This window comes from Elaeis guineensis, chromosome 5 (genome assembly GCF_000442705.2).
Source record: "Elaeis guineensis isolate ETL-2024a chromosome 5, EG11, whole genome shotgun sequence".
Classification (NCBI taxonomy): domain Eukaryota; kingdom Viridiplantae; phylum Streptophyta; class Magnoliopsida; order Arecales; family Arecaceae; genus Elaeis; species Elaeis guineensis.
Window position 1 is genome coordinate 14,349,576 of NC_025997.2, and position 5,550 is coordinate 14,355,125.

The following is a 5,550-nucleotide window of genomic DNA, read 5'->3' on the forward strand; positions in this document are numbered from 1 at the left end:
TCCATCTTGGTCTAGTTAAAGACATGGACCCATGCAACTACAACTATTGGAGTTGAATCTAGAGTGTCCTTGACCTAATCTAATTCAATTTTTGATTAGATTTGATCAATTACTCTAATTTAGTCTATTTTTTTAAGCTAACCTTAGGTCTAACCCAATTATGGACCTAATCCATCTAACCCATTGACCCACAAGTTTATGCAATTGTCTTAGGTCTTAATTCACAATTCTAGACCAACTAGACAATACTTAATTCTTTTAATTAAGTATTTGGGCTGATGGGTCAGGATTTGGTATTTCGAAAATAATTTTTAAATTTAAAAAATTTTATTTTCTGTTTACCAAATGTGTTGACTCATTTCACAAACGGATCAGCACATTTCATAAACAGCAATCCTATTGCTAATTACATAACAGAAAATAACTCAATCAAAATAAATCATGAATATTTCTTTAGATCTAATCTAACACATTCATGATAAATTTCACAATTGAACCTTTACAATTAAGTCCTTTTGCTGCTTCGTCTGCATGGGATATAATCGCATCGGCACCCCTACCGCCATAGGAGAACCCCATCGAATGAGAGGAGAGAGCCTTTAAACCCTACTTTTCTCCTATGACTGGACGACCATGGCAACCAACCCAATTAGACTACTTGCTATTTGGATCAAGTATATCTAAATATACCAATTTTAAAATTTAAATTACAAATTTTAAATTTTGAATTTTAAATTTCAAACAAATTTCAAATTTCAAAATTTTGAATTTCAAATTTTAAATTTTAAATTTTGAATTTCAAATTTAAAATTTTAAATAAATTTTAAATTTTAAATTTTAAATTTTTAAATTTTAAATTTTGAATTTTGAATTTCAAATTTTAAAATTCAAATTTTAAATTTAAATTTTAAATATAAACTTTTAGATTACTACTTAATCTATGCATACAAATATATATCATATTTTAGAACCTGCTCTGATATCATTTGTAGTGAATTTCAGTGCAGGGGTAAAACGATAATTTTAAATTTTTTTCAAAATTATAATTTTACAGTAAAAATTATTAATTAATCTAATTAATTAACATGTATTAATCTTACACAAGAATCTAAATATGATATATATAGCATGTATTTAAATTTAAAATTTTAAATTTTTTACAGTAAATATTTTACTGTTATGTGTTCAGAACACATTACCTTCGTGCAGATAGTCGATTGCTGCAGTCTAATCACTGTTGGAAAGGTCTGATCATCGCAATGCAGCCACACAGTATGTTTGGCCTCTGCAGATCATCCACACGAAGCTCCCGATCTGATCGGCTCCTCACGAATGCTAGTTCGTTGCAGAACCCTTTCGACGGCTGATGCTGATCGAACTCCTTCGATCTTGATCTGCCAACTTCTCAGATACTCTAAATCTGGTGGGCTCACGACACTCGTAGCTCACCTTCTCACTTTTCGAACCCTAGACTGAAATCCTAGGATACTCACAGAAGAAACTTGCGCCCACTCTCTCTTTTCTTTTCTCTTCTTTTCTTTTCTTTTCTCATGCAGAAGTCTCTTCTCATGCCACCTTATCTCACTAGGATCAGATGTGCGCACACCCCATCTTCTCTTCCTTTTTAAAACAGTGCAAGATGCATCTTTTCAGTGTTTTCACCGCATGAGAGGATAAAGATAGGTGGTTGCTCACTTGAATTCAAATCGAATTTGAATTCAAATGCCAACCAACCAATCTTTATCCACTCTTGGCGTGAGAAGGGAGGGGCATGGGATTCTTTGTGCGTGGAGAGTTAACATGAGAAACCTTTTCTCGTGTGGACGAAGTGGCGCATGGGATTAGTTGTCCATTCAAATTCAAACTTCATTTAAATTTGAATGGCCAACCAACCATCTTTATCCACTCAGATGGCACACACATGTGGGGCGTGGGAAGGCTTCTGCGTGGGAGAAAATTCACGAGAACTTGTTTCTCGTGAATTCAAATAGGCGCAGGTGAGTGAGGTGGCGCAGGGAAATAAGTCAAGGTAGTTTCAAATCTAATTGAATCAACCTTATTAAAATAGGTTAGGCACAATTAGACTAAATTAAATCCAATATAATTAAGCTTAATTAGGCTCAATAAAATTCTAATCAAATCAGGAATTGACTAAGCCCAACCCCTGATCAAATAAGAGACCAAACCACCTCGGCGATTAGGTCAACTCTTAACCTAATCGGGTCAAACCCAACTGAATCCAATTCAATTAGACTTGATCCAAAAATAATTACTCAATCAAATTGAGTTAATTAGTGATCAAATCACTAATTAAATCTCTCATAAATATGGAGTCCAAATCCGATGGACAATCGGGCATCAGAGTCCATCAATATGAAACCCTGATGAAGAGTCCCAAACCAGTGGGACTCTTGACCCCGGTACCCAAAATGTGTGGAACTCGTGATCAGAGAATCCTGATTCTCGATCATGGAGTCCCAGACACGTAGGACTCAGAGTCTCCAAGTATTAGGACTCTTGGTCGAAGAGTCCCAGTCTAGTGGGACTCTTCACCAGCCATCAGATCAGATAGGAACCTCTAATATGTGTGACCCTGCAGGTTCGAACCTAAGTTGGTAGCACAAGAATCAATTTCTGTACTAATCGAAGTGACCATCTAGCAATGGTATCCGACATCCAGATAGGTCGAATAGTCGCAATCGCAACATTCAGAATCTATGCGAATATGGTTACTATATAATTCATCTCTTTTGACCCCTGTGTATAGGACGACTCAGGGTTAAACTGTCAACCCTGATCAGATCATCCGAATCATGCTCAACTCAATCAGTCCTGTGACTCCTCACTAGTATTACCCTGGCCAAGGTTTTCCTAAATTGAAACACGACTATACACAGCTCCTAAAATGGAGTGGTCAATCCCATCTTGACACACGCACCGACAAGTCAAGTACTTGACTACACCCAGCAGCCTTCCGTCACTGAATTAGAAATTCAGGTAGTCCAGTGCCTAAGTGCAGTGAGTTGCTTGCAAGTCACCGTGGCAGTCTCAGGTCGGAGGGACAGTTATACCCATATCCCATCAGAGCAAATCTTGACAGCAGAAAATACTCTGGAGTCGGTCACGTTCAGTGCAGATGTACCCTTACATCTCACCTATATGCCATACCAGTGTCTCCACACTCCTTGGTTAAGAGGACAACCAATCCATATGGCACACAACGATCTATGCTTAATAAATATTGTTGTCCTTGGTAACAACATATCATTTGATCGCGAACAGGTTTAAGGACTAAATGATAAATCTTCTTTTGTCGAGTCTAAATAGTCCTAAGGACTTCACCACAACACAGGAGTTCATTAAAAGATGAAATAATTTGTGATGAAAGAAAGCCAAAATAATTTTTATTTATTTATAATTCATATACTAATACAAGAAAGAGCACAACCGTCAACAGGCTGACGATTGATTTTGGGATACTATTTCCAACATACAGTGCGATGGCATTTGATAGTATTACATCAAGTTCTATGATGAATTTTTTTATACTAGAAGGCTTCCTTTGCAGCATCCAAGGTAGCAATATACTTAGCTTCCATTGTCGAATCGACAATGATAGGTTGCTTGGAACTCTTCCAGCTAATAGCACCACAATTGCATACGAACACACACTCTGATGTAGATTTTCTATCATCAGGATTAGATATAAAGTCTAAATTAGTATATCCTTCGACCTACAACTTCGATCCTCTCTCAAAGATTAAGAACAAATCCTTAGTTTTTCTCAAGTACTTGAGGACGTTCTTCACAGCTATCCAATGTTCTTTATCTGGATTCAACTGATACTTACTCATGACGTTCACAGCGAGGGCAATATCAGGTCGAGTACATAACATGATATATATGAGGCTTTCTATAACCGAAATATAGGGGATCCTGCTTATGCACTCAATCTTCTCAAATATACTTGGACACATATTCTTGGAGAGAGTGATACCATGCCTAAAGGGTAGAAGTCTCTTTTAGAGTTTTCAATGCTGAACTTCTTCAGTACTTTTTCTATATATATTTTTTATGAAAGACCAAATATTCTTTTAGATCTATCTCTATAGACCTTTATTTCTAAAATATAGGATGCCTCCTCTGGATCTTTTATGAAGAATTTCTTGAACAACCATCTTTTGATCGAGGTCAGCATAGGAATGTTATTCTTAATAAAGAGAATGTCATCTATATATAGTATGAGAAATATGACAATACTTTCATTGACCTTTTTGTATACACAAAATTTCTCTTCATTCTTGATGAAATCAAACGATTTGATTATATTATTGAAATGAGTGTTCCAACTCTGAGAAGCTTACTTTAATCCATATATGGATCTTTGTACCTTGCAGATTTTGTGATCTCTATCACGAGAAGTGAAATCTAAAGGCTGCTCCACATAGATATCTTCCTTAAGATATCCATTCAGGAATACATTTTTCACGTCAATCTGTCATATCTTATAATCATAAAAGGCTACAATGGCAAGCAGTGTGTGGATGGATTTAAGCATAGCCACAAGCAAAAAAGTATCCTGATAGTTAATGCCTTTGTGCAGACTATAATCTTTCACCATGAGTCTAGCTTTATAGGTCTCTACTTTATCATCTCCACCTATTTTTTTTTGTAGATCCATTTACACCCAATGGATATTATACTCTCTGGTGGATCTATTAAGGTCCATACTTGGTTCGGATGCATTGAGTCAATTTCTGACTTCATATCATTCAACTATTTCTTGAAGTCGATGTTTGACATCATCTTGTCATAGATTATGAGATCATCTCCATGACTCTTATCTCTTATGAGGATATTTCCTCTACATCCTCTATAAGGATACCTAAGTACCTTTTAGGAGAATGGAAGATCCTACTTGTCCTATGAGGTGGAGGAGGAATAACAACTGGCTCAATGTTAAGGTCTATACTTGGTTCGGATGCATTGAGTCAATTTCTGACTTCATATCATTCAACTATTTCTCGAAGTCGATGTTTGACATCATCTCGTCATAGATTTTGAGATCATCTCCATGACCCTTATCTCTTATGAGGATATTTCCTCTACATCCTCTATAAGGATACCTAAGTACCTTTTAGGAGAACGGAAGATCCTACTTGTCCTATGAGGTGGAGGAGGAACAACAACTGGCTCAGTGTTAATGGGTTCAATGGGTTGTACAGCTCGTTGCTCTTCAGAGATTTTTTCTTTAAGCTCAATCAACTTTTCACTGCCATCATCTTGAATAAACTATTTTTCAAGAAATATGATATGTCGACTTACAATCACATTATGATCATCTGAAAAGTAAAAGTAGTATCTGATTGACTCTTTAGGATATCTTATGAAGTGAGCTCTAGTAGATCTAGTTTCTAATTTGTTTGCCATTTTTCTTTTGATATAGGTTGGATATCTCAAAATCTTGAGATGACCAAGATTCAGTTTCTTGTCATGTCATATTTCATACGGTGTGGTAGGAATGGATTTAGAGATAATAAATAAGTGACA